The sequence below is a fragment of the Microcebus murinus genome, chromosome 9 (assembly GCF_040939455.1).
Source record: "Microcebus murinus isolate Inina chromosome 9, M.murinus_Inina_mat1.0, whole genome shotgun sequence".
In the NCBI taxonomy this organism is placed as follows: domain Eukaryota; kingdom Metazoa; phylum Chordata; class Mammalia; order Primates; family Cheirogaleidae; genus Microcebus; species Microcebus murinus.
Window position 1 is genome coordinate 23,997,281 of NC_134112.1, and position 18,783 is coordinate 24,016,063.

An 18,783-nucleotide genomic window follows, 5' to 3' on the forward strand; every position below is an offset into this window, starting at 1 on the left:
GTGGTGTTCTTCCTGTGTTTCTTCGCAGCCATCTAGCACTGTCAGAGCAGGACTTGCATCAGCCATTATGGGTCAAAACCATTCTCCAGAAAATTAAATAAATGGCAGGAAGGGCAGGTACAGTGACACAGCCAGCAAAGGCTGATGAGAACCTCCACCGAGGATGGCCCAGTCGTGTGCAAACACTAGATGGAAGCGTCCGTAGGAAGTTCTGCAGGGCAGCTCTCTGGCTGAGAGGGAAATGGAGCACCCAGAGCTTCCTGCTTCACTCACCTATGGCCTTCCCTTTAATCTGCCCCCGACCAGACATCTGTAGGGTTGATAACATTTGGCAGGGCAGCCTCATCCAAGGAGAAAGAAGGCCTACAGCAGTAGTTTTCAAACCTTAACAGGCATCAGAATCACCTTCACATGCTTGTTAAAACACTGATTTCCAAGCTCCTGCTCCAAAGTTTCAGGCTGAGTAGACCTGAAGTGGGGACTTGAGAATTTGTCTTTCTAACAAGTTCCTGGTGATGCTGAAGCTGCTGCTCTCCAACTCCACTTTGAAAACCGTTGCTCTAGATCAGTATTCTCCATGTGGGCTGTACATTAGAATCCCCATGAGAGGTTTTAAAAATCCTGATGCCCAACTACACCCAGATCAATTAAATCTGAACATCTGGAAGTGTGTATAACCCAGGTAGAAGGATTTCTAAACATCCAGGTGATTTTAATGTGCATCCAAGGCTGAGAACCACTGGGTCTTTGGGGGCTGAGTCTTGGCTTTCTCTGTAACTCCTGAAAGTTGAGCATAAGAAACATCCTGACACCTACTTTTGCTGATGGAAGGAGAAAATATTTATGACTTTTAGTGGAAAAGCATTTAGCTATTCTAAATTTTAAAGCAAACTACGGATATCTCAAAGATAATAGTTCTCAGAACCTTAAAACACAGGGTCAACAGAACAAATTAGGATAAACAAATTTAATTACTTTGGGAACAATTGGCTTAAATTGGTGGATAGAATATATTAGAGCGATAGATAATGTCTGTATCCAGGCCCCAGGCCCCTGATATCTTGTAACTTTATCCTTTGGCTTAATGCATCATTATTCATCATCACCATTTTATTACTGCGGCTCAGCTAATTTAAAAGCCTGTTATTTCTCATTTTCATTCCAATGTAAATTTAACTTTTTCAACCATGTCTTTATCAAAACAATTGTTCCAATTTTCAGAAAGTCATTAGAATATGGGGGAAGTAGATTCCAGAAACTATAGCCTAGCCAGTTTGATGTCAAACCTCTGGTAAGATTCTGGAATCAACTATTGAAAAACAAAACAAAACAAAACACTGAGCAGTGATTGCCTAGAGCCAGCAAAGGTTCCCGAAATCAGTCTGTCACCAAACCAGTCACATTTCCTTCTTTGACAGGCTTACAGGTCAGGAAGATCGGGGGAACACCTTAGACAAAAATATATATCTTGATTTCAGCAAAGAATTTGACATCCTCTGGACAAGTTGAAGACATGGTTGAGTCGATTTGTAGCTGGTTGGACAACTCTCCCCAAAGAATGTTGACTGTTTGATGAATCACTGCCTCCCACCCGCCCCTAAGGGCAGTCGCTGTGGCAGACTCCCAAGTGCTATCTATGGTTTATCCAGTTCAAAATTTCATTTAATGATGGATGAAGACACAAAAGACATGCTTATCAAAACTGCAGGTGTGACAAAGCTGGGACAGAAGCCTAGTTTACTCAACGTCAGATAAACCAGGAGAGGCAAAAGGTATCAATAAACTAAAATAGCAAGCTGACATGAATAAGAATAAACTTAACAGCAGTAAACATAAAATCATCCATTTAATAAAATCAAATGCAAAAGTATAAGAGTATGGGAGGCTGAGATTAAAAATAGTTTTGTGAGGGAGGAAAAAAAATCGCAGGAGTTTTAATGTCTGTAACCTCAATACAATCTAATGAGTCTTAACTTTTTTTTTTTTTTGAGACAGAGTCTCGCTTTGTTGCCCAGGCTAGAGTGAGTGCCGTGGCGTCAGCCTAGCTCACAGCAACCTCAAACTCCTGGGCTTGAGTGATCCTTCTGCCTCAGCCTCCCGAGTAGCTGGGACTACAGGCATGCGCCACCATGCCCGGCTAATTTTATATATATATATCAGTTGGCCAATTAATTTCTTTCTATTTATAGTAGAGACGGGGTCTCGCTCTTGCTCAGGCTGGTTTTGAACTCCTGACCTTGAGCAATCCGCCCGCCTCGGCCTCCCAAGAGCTAGGATTACAGGCGTGAGCCACAGCGCCCGGCCGAGTCTTAACTTTTTAAATTCTCAGACCTCTTTGAAAACCTATGAAAGCTAAAGACTATCTATCTCATAGACATGCTGGTAGTTATAAAGTTTTGTTTACAATTTCAAGTGGATCCTAGACCCCCTGGAGTCCATCTATGACCACCCAAGGGTCACAGACCCCAAGATAAGGACCCCTGAATGGTATAATTGGCCATACAAATTACAGCAAACCAGCTGTTTTAACAAAAATAAAGTATTAATAAAGAGATAATAGCCCTAAAGGGCTTGATATATCTTAATTATAGTCTTTGATTTATAGTATTCAGCTTAACGTAGAGACTGAAAAACTGGAACACATTTAATGGTAAAGGAAATTATGTTAAAGAACATTTAAAGGAACTTGAGAGGTTTACCCTAAAAGAAATTTGTAAAGGAAACATTATAGCAGTCCTCCAAAAATCTGAAGACTGCCATCTGAAGACTGGCACAAAGAAGGTGCAAACTTATATATACTCTATAGCAGTGCTATCTAGTAGAAATAGTAATTACATATATAATTTAAAATTTTCTAGTCACCACATTTTAAAATAAAAAGAAACAAGTGAGACTAATTTTACTATATTGCATTTAACCCAATATATCAAAAGAATTATTTCAACATTTAATCAGTATAAAGTTTTTTCTTAGTAAATTTTTGAAATCTTGTGTGTATTTTCCACTTAGAGCATATTTCAATGAGGACTAGCCGCATTTCAAGTGCTTGATATAGCCGCGTTGGCTGGTGGCTACCATATTGGACAGCACAGCTATGTAGCTCTCCAGGGCAAAAGAGCCAATTCACAGATGTTAAGGAAGGAGAACTTTCTAATAGAACTGTCCAAAGTGAAACGAGTTCCCTTGTAGAGTGAAAGGGTCTCTGTCATTGGATATGTTCTAACTGAGACTGGGAGACCACATGTCAAGGCCTATTTAGGCATTTCCACACAGGGTGTGGGCTGGGATGGATAATCCTGTAGTGCATTCTCACTCTTAGGCTATAATGCTATGACTGACAGGTTTGGGAATTGAGATTGTTTGAATCATCAACTTTATGATACTCTGGGACAAGTGGCCAGCCAGCCTTTCCTAAGAAGATCTTGCCAATTTAGTTATGCAAACACATGGCAGGTCTCGGCAACAGAACGAATCTGCTCCAACCCCTTCTGTTGTGGAGTTCAGTCTAAGCTATCCATGAAGACAGCCCATATGCTTGGCTCCGGCCCTGACATGAGGCTGAAGAGAGACTATTAACCACATCACTGAGCTAAACTCAGTCTGGAAAGAGCCCATCTAGAACATGTGTCTAACATACACACTTAATTGCTGCATTCACCCAACCAGCTCACCTTTAGTTCCAGTTTTGCATTAAGGTCATTAACAGAAAATGAAATGTTTAGCTACTTTGAGAACATAAAAACACTTCTTTGGAGGGAGTACCGAAAGTGCTGTTCAGAAAGGAAAGCAACCCACAAAGGGAGACCATTTTCTTGGGTTTAACCAAGTCACAGTCCCAGGCCTTGCCGTCTGCAACAGCAGATGATTGGCAGCAGCAATAGTCAGTGTGACCAAAATAGGCCAAGCAATGGATGTTTGATGGGCCGGCGCTTTATAGCCCACCTGCGGCTACAGTCGGGAGCGGCTGGAAAGGACATGGTGGGAGAGACTGCCTGAGTTCAAGCCCAACTCGTGCATCTCACTGGCTGTGTGACCTTGGTCAAGAGACTTCTTTGTGCCTCGCTTTCCTCATCTGCAAAATGGGAACGCTGATAGTACTTGCAGAGTTGTGAGAATAAAATGAAATAACCCATGTAAAACACTTATTCCAGATTAAACATTCTTTTTTCATTGTCAGTTGGAAAAATCCAGGTCTGGAAGCTTTCAGCCTCCTGCATTTGGGGGCTTTTTCCCCCAATAACTGAAGTGGTCTGTTTTGAACAGTACTCATTTCCAAATGAGAGCAGCTATATCCTCCTTGACAGCTGCATGGACAACTCATCTCAAAACCTACACCATCTTCACCATGCCTCCCTGAGCCATCGAGAAATAATTTTGCAGGTAAAATTTGCATAAACGAACAGGGAAAATCTTGATGCCCCAACATTATTTTTTTGAATGCCATCCTAGGTCATCTTTGATCTAAATTTTTTACAGCTTTATTGAGTTGTGCTTTACATACCATAAATTTTAACCCTTTTGAGTTCAGTGAGTTTTAATAGCAAAATACAGTTTTAGAACATTTCTATTACCTCTCCCTAACCCCTACAAATTACTTCATATTATTCTGCTTGCCAGGGCAGAAGAGAGTCAACTGATAGATGTTAGGGAGGGAAAAACTTTCTGACAAAACTGTCCAAATATGGAATGAGTTCTCTTGTGTGTTGATGAGTTCCCTGTCATTGCATCTGTTCTCATTAAGAGTGGGTGACCACCAGTCAAGGGTTATCAAACTGATAAGAACAGATGCTACACTTGATCTTAGCTAACAGGCCAAGAAGTGATGCCAAGGGTTATTTAGGTATTTCTGCACAGGGTGGGAGTGGGAGGTATAATCCTGAAGGCCTGTGTCACTCTGAGACTATAATGCCGTGACTGACAAGTTGGGAACTGAGATTGGTTTAAACAGCCAACATCCACGCACACCCCCAGCCCCAGACAACCGACCACTGCTTGACAGAAGAAATTCCATACAAATGGAATCATATGCAGTCTTATGCATCTGGCTTGTTTCACTTATTGCAATGTTTTTGAAGTTCATCCACATCGTCACATGTTTGTTCTTTTTTATTTTTATCCTTGTTGAGTTATTCCATTGCATGGATATACCACATTTTGCTTATCCACATACTTGTTGATGGACATTTGGTTTGTTTCAAGTTTGGGGCTATTATTAATAGTGCTGCTACGAACATACCAATGCATACCAATGTGTTTGTATGGAAATATATTTGAAGTAAAACTGCTAGGTCCTACTGTAAGCATATATTTAATTTTTAAAGAAACAGCCAAACTTTTCCAAAGCTGCTGCACCATTTTATGTGTATGAGGGTTCCTGTCTCTGCACATTCTCCACCACTTGGTCTGGTCAGTCTTTTTTGTATTTTTATTTTTTTTGAGACAGAGTCTCACTCTGTTGCCTAGGCTAAAGTGAGTGCTGTGGCATCAGCCTAGCTCACAGCAACCTCAAACTCCTGGGCTCAAGCAATCCTGCTGCCTCAGCCTCCTGAGTAGCTGGGACTACAGGCATGCGCCACCATGCCCGGCTAATTTTTTCTATATATATTAGTTGGCCAATTAATTTCTTTCTATTTTTAGTAGAGACGGGGTCTTGCTCTTGCTCAGGCTGGTTTCGAACTCCTGACCTTGAGCAATCCGCCCGCCTCAGCCTCCCAGAGTGCTAGGATTACAGGCGTGAGCCACCGCGCCCAGCCTGGTCAGTCTTTTATATTCTAGCCATGCTAGTTGGTGTGCAGTGATATCTCATTGTGGTTTTAATTTGCATTTTCCTAAACTTACTACTATAATATTGAGCATCTTTTTATGTGCTTATTTGCCATTTGTATATCTTCTTTAATAAAGCATCTATTCAAATTGGCTGAAGCTTGGGCTTTGAAGAACAAAGCCTGGCCTGGCAGCAGTAATCTTGGTAACTTCTAATTCATCCTTTTCGCCTGAGGTACTGGTCTGTCCCTGCCAATTATAGTGTTTATAAAGTAAAAAGTCATACACAGAGTCAGAAACAAGTGTTGGGTGGGGTTTGGTACACTGATGGAACTTCATGAGCATGAACGATATTTCTTTTTTAAAAGTGTTTTTATTTTTCCTAATTATATACATATATATATGTATATATATATATATATATATATATATGGCATACCTTTATCACAGAAAATTTGAAAACAATATAACAGCATTAAGAAGAAAATGTAAATGACCCCTTTTCTTACCACCACTTTCTAACATTTTGTCACTTCTGTACATTTTTTAACATAATGTAGATCATGTTAAAAACCACATAAACATCAATTTCTAATACATGTCTAAGTTCCAAGATAACACAGAGCAACTTTCTTGTTGAAATCTTTGAAGTTGTGCCTTTTCCTCTATCCTGACTGCCACAGGAAGGACTTGGCCCTCCTATTCTGATGTCCACCAGGAAGGACATCATGAGTCTGGATTTAAATGAGAGGCGGACAGAAGCCAGGTCGTAAGTTCGGACCTAGCAGCAGGTAAAAGACCATTAGAACTACAGTCCAAATGCTACCTTTAACAAGGAAGGAAACTGAGGCTCAGAGAACCAGAGTGAGTTTTTTATGACCATTCAGCAAAGCAGAGACGTGAAGGAACTAGAGCTGGCGTGTCCCTAACCCACATCAGCCCCTCCCCACCACACCACCCTGCTCAACACAGCGTGACTAAACCTTACACATTCTAGCTAATTTGGAGCCCACTTTCTGCTAGGCAGCTCTATATTTTAAGAGCAAAATTAAATGTTTTGATATAATTTTAAAAAATACTTGCATGGTACTCAGTTTGATAATAGGAATGTCAGTTATTTCACAAAGGGCACTTTATGAGGCTGTCTTTCCAAAGAAAAAGCTTAAACGAATTCTCATTGCCATGTGTAAAATATCTACTTAATTAACATGAACACTCATATTACTAGGCAATTAAAATGATTTATCCAGAGAGCTTTATAGTCATGCCTTAATACCAATCTATAATCAACTGGAGAAATAAGAGTAATAATACTTGCTATCGTTCCAGTTAAATATAACCATCATAAATAATATTTACACCTTTAAGCAATTCATATATCCTTCCCAAATAATAAGATTGTAATGGAGAGCTTTTGCTTTTCAGCGGGATAAAATATAGGGCTGAGTTTTATTTTGCTTTTTTGCAGGGCTAACACACAAGAAAGGACGTTTCCTGGTCTAGTTTAGACTATTTGTCTCCATGAGAAATAAATAACTTTAAAATTACAGAGACATCATTACCTGGAGGCTCCTTTTAGGGGAAACCCTCCCCAAATGCACCAAAATAACTCACTCCCAGTTCCTGGTTCTCACGTTTTTTTATATTACTTGCTGCATTGTATTATAATTTATTCGTCACTTATTAGTAATGTATTTATCTGCCTCGCTCTGCCTTCCCTGAGGGCAGAGAGTTGCTGTGAGAACGAACTAATAGTATATACAGGGCACTTAGCCCAGCGCCTGGCACAGAGCAAGTGTGGCCTGATGTTACCCATTGCTATCATCAGCTTTATTATGGACTTTGTTCCGGGCTCAGCACTGCCCAGAACAGAGTCTGGCACACTCAAAAATAGATGGAAACCTAAGTCCTTTGAATAACTGATATCTTAACCCTCTAAGTACTGGGCCATGGAAATGGCGTTTTGGATGAAGAGTCTCCCACTTTCTTAAACAGGTTACACTTAACCATCACTGGGCGCACGGTGTCCCGGACCGAGTTACAAGCACCGAGGCGATGAAGGCAACCTGTCCTCTGGCCTCTCACAGGCAATACTGGAGGACAGAGGAAGCATCTTAGAATAAGTGCAGTGACAGATCTGCGGAGGTGGCACTGGGGAGGGACTTATCTATCACTCTATCTGGAGGACCAAAAAGGGCACTTGAAAACAGCAGCCTTTGTCCTGAACGTTGCAGACGGGCTACCTGGGGAGGCTGGATACTAAAGGACCCTTCAGCCCATGGCGGAGCTGCCTGCAGGGCTCGCCGGGGACTGATGACCCGGTCCAGCTTCAGGCCTGGCCTCCCCGTCTCACTGTCGCACTTGAATGCTTTGCAGCCACCCAAGTCCCTTTGCCTCTTCTGCCTTCTCCCAGCTGTCACTGTGGGCCACTTTCTGACCCTTTCTTCACCTGCTTTCCTTTGTCATCTTGTCTTTTCTGTCTCCTGTCACTCACTTCTTTTTTTTTGCTTCTTGGCCTTGTCCCAATCCCTTTGAAGTGCTTCTCTCCTTCTCTCTGGGGAAGAAATCATTCCCAGGCCTCTAAGTTACCTTGAAGTGGTGGCTTGCTTCCTCAATGTCTTGGGTTCCCATTTTTCACTGCTGCTTCCTACAGAAAATGTCTCTCTTTGCACCAGAAACGTGTTCATTTTTTTTAATTTCTTGGTTTGGCAACGTTTGAAGTGCCAAAGTGCAATCTTTGAATAATTAAAGCCTTATGTAGGCAGCTCTAGGGGACTTTCTATTGCTAATAAATTCTATGAAATACTGTTACTTCAACTCACCCAAATAGTTCTCAGAAGTCACTAGAGCTACAGTATGTGTGTGTGTGTAGATGCACACTCTTTGTGCAGTGTATACATATACTTTTTATTATTTACAAACGCTTCTACTTTATTTTGCTCTTATTTAAGTATAAAAAATGTTTTCCACAAAATAACTTCTTTAAAACACAATGCACGTAGCTCTAGCACAATGCTCCCTATTTCTGTGTATATGTAAAGAGCCTCACACTTTTGGTCAATATATTAATGCCTTTACTTCCAATTCCCGAACTAACCAGAATGTCACTTTTAACCTCCCAAACACCTCACCTTTATGAGGTGTTTTATAATCACCAAGCTCTTTCACATACACGATTTCATTTATTTCACTCAACAACTCAGTATTATTTTTCTCACTTTGCAAATGACAAAAATTGAGGCAGAGAGATGTTGTGGATTTCTTCCCAGCCCTCAGCAGTGAGTGGCAGTGGCCGCCTGTTTGCAGGATGGCTAGGGCTGAGGCACATCTTGTCACTGCCTTATACATCCTTAGAGGATAGAACGGCCTTAACGTTTAAGTTCTAGAGCTTGTCCCATATCCCTCCAGTGAAAAATGTAACTACTACACTTCTCCTTTTCATTCTTTCTTCTCCTAATACTAAGCAGCTCCTCTGATCATTATAAACTAATCCAAAGACATTATAATAATTCTGACTTGTACCTATGGTTTGTACTATGAGCAAATATGTATAACTAATGTGCTTAACATTGCCAAGGAAAAATAGCTGCCAAAGTTATAAACCCCTGGAGATGTCCTCCAGTAGAACAAAAGGTGATATCTGCTCCCCTATTCAGGTTATTTGGAAGCAGAGACTGAGATGGGGATTCGTGTTCCCAGGATTTAAGGAGGCATTGCTCCCAAGAGAGATAGATAAGGATGGAGCAATGAGAACAGAGAAGAGGAAGGAGGTGGCATCTGGCAAGGATTAGCTTTAGCCTGAATTTGCAGGGAGAGGTGCAGATGCAGAAATCCTAGTCCCCTGTTGCAGGGCTGCCCTGAGTCTGCCCTGCCTTGAGGCAAAGAAGTGGAATTTTGCTACCCCATCCCAGTCTACCACTGGCCACAGGACAGACCAGTAAAGCAATCCCGGGAGAACTGAATGGGGCAATAACTTCATCTGCCACAACTACCATTAGTTGAATGCTTAGTATGTGTCAATCACTTACCTATATAATTTCCAATTCTTACAACAATGCCACAAGTTATCTCCATTTTATATATGAGGAAACTGAGATATAAAGAATAATATGGGCCGGGCGTGTTAGCTCACGAGTATAATCCTAGCACTCTGGGAGGCCGAGGTGGGAGGATCATTCGAGCTCAGGAGTTCGATACCAGCCTGAGTAAGAGCGAGACCCTGTCTCTACTAAAAATAGAAAGAAATTAATTGGCCAACTAAAAAAAATATATAGAAAAAATTAGCCGGGCATGTTGTCATATGCCTGTAGTCCCAGCTACTTGGGAGGCCGAGGCAGGAGGATCGCTTGAGTCCAAGAGTTTGAGGTTGCTGTGAGCTAGGCTGATCCATGGCACTCTAGCCTGAACAACAGAGTGAGACTCTGTCTCAAAAAAAAAAAAGAGAATAATATGACTTGCTTACAGTATCCATAGACCTGGTCACTGGCCATTCTGGGGCTAAATCCTTAAAAATCGTTGAATCCAGGGCTCATAACCATCCCCTGGTCTATGATACCAGCTCCAGTTCCAGGTCAATGCTAAATTGTGGGATGGGATGGGAGTCATTATCGAAGCCTGAATTACTAACTTATTCTTCCCAGAAAATACCACTGGGACATGCACTTGTACTTAAATAAAACTGTAGCAAACAGCAAAATTTCTATATCCATTCAACAAATATATATTGAGCACCTACTATGTGTTTGATTCATTTTTTGGCATTGGGGATACAGAGATAAATAAAATAGGAAAGATCTCTGCTTTCATGGAGCTTAAATACAGAACAGATATCATCCATTTCTAATAGAATATTTGCTATTTAAAAACATGAGTCTGTACCCCCATAATATGCCAAAATGAAAAAAAAAAGAAAGAAAAACATGAGATAGTGGGATAGAGAAGAAGGTGGTCAGGGAAAGCCTCAAAAAGGAGATGTTATGTGAGCTGAGGTCTCAGGAAGGAAAATAAGACGGCAATGGGACCACGTAGGCAAAGAGAATTCTAGGCTAAGGACGTAGCAAGGACAAGACCCTGAGAAGAAAGCAAGCTTGGCGTGTTTAGAAACAAGAAGAGGGTCTGCGTGGCTGGAGTTAGTGAGCAAGGGAGCAAGACACAGCCATGGAACTGGTATCAGAAAGGCAGGCAGGATCCAGACCACACAGCCCATGCAAACCCAGATACAGAATGGGAATTATTTTTCATGTAGTGTTTTAGGCAATGGAGTGACATGATCTGATTGACATTTTTAAAAAGGCATTTTTTAAAAAGCATAGATCACTTGGTTAGGAGATGGCAGAATGGAAGCAGGAAGACCAGCAAGGAGATATCAAGTCCTCCAGGCAAGCCATGATGGTGGCATCTCAGACTAGAGAGAGAACAGTGAAAATGACAAGAAGTGGGTGGATTCAGGATATGTTTTAAAGGTAGCACTGATGGAAATTACTGTGTGTGGGGGGGGAGGGGGGTGATGGCAAAGAAAAATCAACAATAACTCTTTGTTTCTTTGATTTAGCAACTGGGAAAATAATGGTACGAATTTGTGGGAGACTGTGAAGGAACTGGTGGGTGGGAAGTGGTGCTAATGAATCATGAGTTCCTTTTTGGACAGGATCAGTTGGGGGTGCCAGTTAGGCGTCCACACAGAAAAATCAAGTCAGAAGTTGGATGTATGAATCTGAGCTTGGGTGGGGGAGGTCATGGTGGGAGCATAAGTTTGGGAGCATTAGCTTATGGACAGTATTTGAAGCATTGGGACGGATGAAAGTCAGCTAGGGAAGAGACGGCCAAAAGGAGAAGGAAGGAAGCCCAGGAATGATGCCCAGGGCACCAAACATCTACCGTGTTTCCCCGAAAGTAAGACCTACCCATAAAATAAGCGCTTGCAGGATTTCTAGGCATTTGCGCAATATAAGCCCTACCCCGAAAATAAGACCTAGTGATGGGCGTTGCTACACAGTGTATCTGCACAACCCATGCATTTCATTGCAGAACAGTAAAGAAGATGAGCAGCCCTTCTCATCTCCCCCATTGTGACAGCTACTATCCCAGAGGTGACTGGAAAAGTGCGGGCAGCCCCACCAACAAGGTCGACTCCCCCTGTCAGGTCCCGGCCATCCTGTGCGTGCTGCAAGCTGAGGCTTTGAGGGAAAAGTCTCCTCAGTGAAGTGAGGAGCCGGACGCTCCGCTTTAGGTATTGTGTGTCCCCAGGGGGAAGAAGGAAAGCTGTGGCCGCCATTTTGCTATGATGATGTTCCAGAAGAAGACAACTTAACTATATTTGAACAAATATAGATTGTTGTACCGTACTTAAAACAAAATAACACATCCCCTTAAAATAAGCCCTAGGGTGTCTTCTTGAGGAAAAATAAATATAAGACCCTGTCTTATTTTTGGGGAAACACGGTAGGCATAAACAGAGGACTACCCAGCAAAGCAACAGGGAAGGAAAGGCTATCGTGTTAGGAGGAAAACTAGAGGTCTTAAGAGTATGCAAAGATTTTCCAAGGGGAATACAGGCATATGGGTAGTTTTAAGGAAAGCTATTTCCAGATCTTCCACTTCATATGTATTCTCTTCAAAACTTACCTGCCTGAGAAGGTGCCTAGTAAGAGGTTCTCTGTCCCAGCTTCCTTTCATTATTATCCATCTCCCACTTTCATCCGCCCCAAGTCCTGCAGTGCAGTGCCCAGCAGTGTAAAAGCATCCTAGGCACAAAAGGGAAACAGTTAGAATACTGGTGAAGTTAATAACTGTAACATCTAGGTAACAAATCCTTGTGCAAGTCAAGCGATGTCTAATTTTTTGCTTTCCACAAAACTGGAGGAGAACCTGATTCAGTTGAGAGCCGGTAGTTGAGAACTAGATCATTAGAAAACATCTTTTATAAAACATTACTCTATGATTTTGACCATATAACTCAGAGGGAGTTCAAAGAATTGAATAGCACTTCTATAATAAAGTTTATATTTACTTATTTATATGAATAGGTTTCCTCAGAGCTTACATCTTTTAAAAAGACAAAATAGGGAGACAATTGATGTTGAACTGTCTCATAAGAATAAGTAGTAGTATCCATGGATATATGAATTAATTGGGTGGAGGGAAAAAAACTACAGCCAGCTGATAAGAATTTATGTTTACAATAAAATTATTTAGGTTCATACTTTTTCATCATAATATCTATGTTATTTTGATCAAGTGTATAAATAATTAACTGTAATAATAACTGAATCTAAAAATATTTTAACTTATATAATCTGATAGGAAATTTGTAAAGTTTTAATTTCAATTTATATACATATTAAAAGTTGGTAAAATGATAAAATGTGTTGGGAAATTTTTTTGTGGGAAAAATTGAAGAAAATGCTGATTTAAGAGGAAAGGGCATGACGTAAAATCTCCAACTTTTAAAGAAGCCTGTGTATTTTCTAAATGGATTATGGTGAATATCAAATTGCTATGGTATTTAGATTCCACTGGGCACAATTCAAAAAGAGCAGTGTAACTCTTTTAAGTTTTAAGATGTCGATATTTATAACGTACTGGAAATTCTATACCCAGCAACTATTTAAACTGGCAGTGAAAAATATGGATGCCAATTCTAAAAATGTGTAAGAGTCTACAAAATTTTATGAAATTCTTTTAGGGGCTATCTGAGTAAAAGTGTTTGAAAACAACACAGGTAAGCCAAGAGGAAAAAAGGTTTCAAAGGTGGAGTGGTTGGCAGTGTTGAGTGTTGGGAGGTAAGATGAGAATTCAGCGGCTCTGGCAACAGGCGGGTTGTTGGCAACCTTGAGGAAAGCAGCGTCAGTGAAGGGGACAGAAGCCCAGTTGGAGTCTGTTGAAGAGAGAATGGGAGGTGAGGAAGTAGAGCCTGCAAGGAGAGACAATGTGCAATAAATTTTGCTATGAAGAGAAGCAGAGAAAGGGGGTAGTACCCAGAGGAAGAGAGGGGACCAAGAGAAGGGAGAGAAAGAAAGGAGATGCTACAACACAATTGTTTGCTGAGGCGAAGAATTTGTAGAAAAGGAAAAACTGATAATGCATGAGAGAAAGGGGGTAATTCCAGGAGCAAAGGACAGGGGGTGGGATCCAGAGCACAAGTGAAGCATGGCCACATCTTACAATGTAGTGAGAAAGAAGGTACTTGATGCAGATATAGAGGCCAGTGCTATTATTATGTTTTTAGGTGAAGAGGGTGCTGGGTGGTGAAAAAGGTTGCAGAGTCAAAGAACTGGTAGTCCTGATATGGTCAAAAATTATTGTAGCGACAATAATAGCATAAATGCACAGAAGTACCAGAGAGAAGAATGTTTGAGACTGATATTTTGGAGAAAATGCAATTAGTGGTTTGATCAAGGGAATTGATGGAGTGGAGGTGGAGTGGGGGGAAAGGTAATTGGAGGTGAGGAAGGAGCTGAGAGCCCAGGGTACTGGATGGATCACTCACCCTGTTATTGAAGTCACCAAGAATAATAACAGAAGTAGAATGAAGAAGATGGTAAACCAGGCACCAACCTTATAAATAAAGGGACATGATGGGGAGACCAGTAGAAAAAGGCTGTAAGAGACTGTTGGGTAGAATAGTAGAATGTTATGAGCTTTAAAGGAGTTGGCATTTTTGAAAGATGAGGGAAGACAAATAGTTTCTAGAAGATGAAGGCAGCCAGAAGTACATCTATTCCACCCTGGTGCTCAGAGGTACATAGAACATGAGAGAAAAATAGCCTCCACTCAGACAAATGCTGGGAAGGTAGGTGCAGATGGAGCAAGAGGATCAGGGCAGCTCAGAGAGGGGGGTAGGGATAGGAGGGGGTTTGCTGATGGCAGATTGAGAGCACCAGTGCACATGATGGAAGGACACCAGAGGGAGTCTGGAGGATGATGGACAGCCCAGGTGGCATGTGCTTCTGTGGTGATGTCAGGAATGATGGAATTTGCCCTGTTGGCCTCTCCAAGGAAGATACACCATCAGTGCATTCTAACATCCAGGGGATTTATCTAGAAGACATGTGAGCAAGTGTTCTAGTCCAGTTGGTGCAAGGCCTGGTGAATATGGTGGATGACAGAGAGTTTCCAAGTCCAACTTCTATAGTTTGAGCAGCATTGTTTGTACGACATGTTGTCAAGCATTGTCTTGCAAGAGGATTGGCCTGTCTCTGGTGACCAGTCTCGGCTGCTTAATCACAAACATCCTCATCATTTTGTCCAGTTGGGTGCAGCAGACATCCGCTGTAAAGGATTGACCAGGTTTCATGAAGCTGTAGTAGAGAATACCAGCACTGGACCACGTAACAGACACTAGTAGATTTTTTTGATGAATGTTTGGTTTTAGACTGTGTTTTGGCATATCATCTGCATCCAACCACTGTGCTGAACACTTGCGATTGTCAAAAAGAATCCATTTTTCATCACACATAACAACATGGTGTACAAATGGTTTGCCTTTATGTCATGGCACCAAAGAAAGGAAGCTTCGAGACAATGTCTCTTCTAACTCTAATTTAATTCATGCAGAACCCATCTATCCAGCTTCCTTACCTTGCTGATTTGTTTCAAATGGTCCAATATTGTTCGAATAGTACTGTCAAACCTTTCTGCTAATGTAGTGTAATGTAGTGTAGGTTGAGATGGATTTGCTTCCACTACAGCTTTGAGTTCATCATTATCCACCTTGTTCTCAGGTTACCCACGTGGCTCATTTTCAAGATTAAAATCACCAGAATGGAACTTCTCAAACCATTGACGTGCTATGTGTTCATTAGCCACATCCATCCCAAACACTTCATTGATATTTCGAGCTGTCTGCACTGCATTGGTTCCACAACGGAACCCATGTTAGGAAATAACATGAATTTTTTACTTATCCATGGTTTCACAAAAATTACTCTTAAAAAATTTCAAAAAATAATCATAAGCCAAAATGTGCATTTGAAAGACTGAGGATGTGCCATCACAATAAAAATAAAGTTAGAAGTGTCAAAATGAAATGTCAGAGATATCAACTGTCAAACAGTACTAAAGGAAATTAGATATTTCATACTTAATGACCTAATAGCATGTGCCTTTACTACAAACACCACTCTTCTAAATATGGAGTCAAAACCTTTTTGTGCATGTTAACTCAGAAATAATGTAGAAACTAATATTTAAGACCAATGATAATTCTCCCCTCAAATCCAAATCCATTAGTGTTATTCCCTCCATTTCACAGATGAGGAAAAGGGTTTCAGAGTGTTTAAGTAGCATTCTGGGATTCCATAGCTGGGTAATGGGAAGCCAAGATTTAAGCCCACCTCTGCTGGCCTCCAATGTCTTCTCTTCTTTTATACTTCAGTGCTACCCTATGCAGGGCACTGTACTGAGAATAGAGAGGGAACAAAAATGAGTATGATGTGGTTCTCACCCTCAAGGTGTTTATTACCTAGTAGGGATTCAGATGCACAATAAGTCCCATAAGAGAAGTTCAAAATCATTCTCATGTACATAATATCAAAGCTAGTTGGAGGATCAGAAAAGACTTCATGGAAGAGAGACTTCATGGGATGGGCTTGGAAGGATAAACAGGAAGTTGGCAGGTGAACAGGAGGAAGATACACTCACAGCCAATGGGGCTCATGCCCAAGAGGCAGTCACCCTCCTTTGGGGTCATCAGCCCAACTTAGGTCACTCTCCAGCCAATTAGCTTTGACCGCATCCAACCTGATCAAAGGAAAATTATGTGTTTGCCTTCTTCATGTCCCAGGACCAAGAACATCTGCTCTGTGTTGCCATATTGGGTATGGAGAGAAAGGGGGAGGGAGAAATGGAGAGTATTAGGTATCCCCATGATGCCATTAATAATTGAATAGACCAAGGTTTCTCCAGTATTAGATATTCCTCTGAAATATGTGGCTGCTCCAGAGATATCATCCACGACAAATTCCCTTTTTTAATTGACCCAAAGTAATACACAATGGCTGTTTCTAGTGCTTAGCTGAGTCTATCCTCAGCAAAGAATCTTAACTAAGCAAATGCTTTCTCCCCTTAGTGTTAGAAATCATAAAATCCTTGCCCATAACAGAACCCTTCAAATAACTTTAAAACTCTGTTGTACATACTTGATCTCATACAGTCATCAAAATAACCAACTGAAATAATTAGTTGCCTAATCCCCACTTTGCAGATTAGAAAACTGAGCCTCAGAGGTGTTGAACTTTTAACCAGCTTCATCAGAGACTTAATGATTTTGTTTAAAAAAATTTTGCAAGGCTTGTTTATACAGTTTTCTTTTCTGTGCCTCTATTCAAGAATCGTGAGGATGGTAACTACTACCACTGGTATGTGTAAATGCATAATTTGACTTTACAAATACATATCAATTATGGCTTGTGCTATTATCTAAACCTGGAATAACTGCTAGTATTGTCCATTGAGAATAATTGACAAAAGCAAGAATTGCAATTTTCTATTCCTGTTCCAAATATTGTCTTTTGTACCCTTAGGGGGAAAAAGCTGCTTAAATCTCTCATACTCTCAAATTTCATAGGTTTACATTTACAATGAGAAGAAATATATGCGCAATATTCTTTGTAAACTTAAAAATTATTGGCATATTTTAGGCCACTAAACAAATGTGATTTGTTCTTAAGCTATTATTTCAAAACAGGAAGTGAAGCTCATGGATTTTTTTGCAAAGTCACATTTCTGGTCCAGAGAAACAACTTAAGTTGAAAACAACACTTAGTGAATTTTTTAATTGCTCTTTTTTTGTTTATCACTAGCTAGTGTGGCTGGGAGATTCCCAAATGGACACAAAATTAAGTTTTTATTCTATACAAATATTAAAATAGGGTCTGGCCAACACTAAAGATAAAATGGGAAAAAAGATAGCTTCAAATGTGTATTTTACAATAAATATACTATGTACTTCTGAGAATTTGTTTAAATCAATATTTTAAGTCATAGTGTTGCCCAATTCTATTAGCCAAATGTAAAAGATTCACCGCAGGATAGAGCTGAAACACTTTGCTAATTTATGTTTATTGATAAGGACTTGGCTGAGAGAGGAAGATTCAGCTTTTACTTCAATAAAGAATGTGACTTGAGAACTTAGAACTTAATTTTGCTGGAGTGCTAGTGGGGAAAACACAATTAGAAGCTCTTCCCTGTCTTGCTACCATCTAGGCCACCAATGCACGCCTCTACCAAAAGACACAATACACAGAGTGCTGTGGTTCTATTCATTGGGTCATTGGTGAACAAGTCATCAGTCAAAAGTTTTGCCTGCAAGCAACAGAATCAACTCTGGGAATGTATCGGAAGGCTGCGTGAGCACCACTGAGTGAGTCTAGGAGGCTGAAACATGCGCCAGAATAGACAGGAATCAAAGGCCTCCATGGAGTTGGGAAGCAGGTTTCCAAGCAGGAACCCTGAGGTCTGCAAACTTCTGCATGTTTTTATCATTCCTTACACTCAAGAGTCAATGTCCTGGAAGAGACTGACCTATGTGAGGTCACATGCCCACTCCCTAGCTGGGCTGGGGGAGGGAGAGGAAAGATGCGGCCCCATTTTGCTTCCCTGGAGAGGCATCTGAATTTATGTTGCCAACAAGGCCTCACATGATTGGGGGCAGAAAATTCTCAAAAGGGAACCCCGTGTGCTGCTAAAGAGAAGAAATGGCTAACAGGCATCCAACACAATATGAATGTTACTAATGTAAATTTAGGACAGGTTCATGATCAAGGACTGCAAACAAATAGGACAGATTCTGGGGAGAGCCATTATACAAACACTGACCATGGAATAGGCTTATGAATACAATATAGGCCAGGCCCTGGGCTATGATTTGGTCATATTACTTTATTATTTCCGTCCTACAGTAAGACCAAAAAAAAAAAACCACCCTGAGGTTTACTAAGATAAACCAGAGTTTTTAAACCTCAATACTATTGACATTTGTGGCCAGATAATTTTTGTTGTGGAGGGCTGTCCTGTGGCTAT

The 18,783-nt window shown here is 40.8% G+C and overlaps 1 protein-coding gene and 1 pseudogene across 1 annotated transcript in view; both read right to left on the reverse strand.

Annotated features, from left to right (window-relative positions):
* Positions 1-18,783, reverse strand: part of CREB5 (cAMP responsive element binding protein 5) — a 550,201-nt gene that overhangs the window by 416,444 nt on the left and 114,974 nt on the right. The gene's annotated exons all lie outside the window — the stretch shown is intronic.
* On the reverse strand, positions 4,707-4,824 carry LOC142873092 (uncharacterized; annotated as a pseudogene).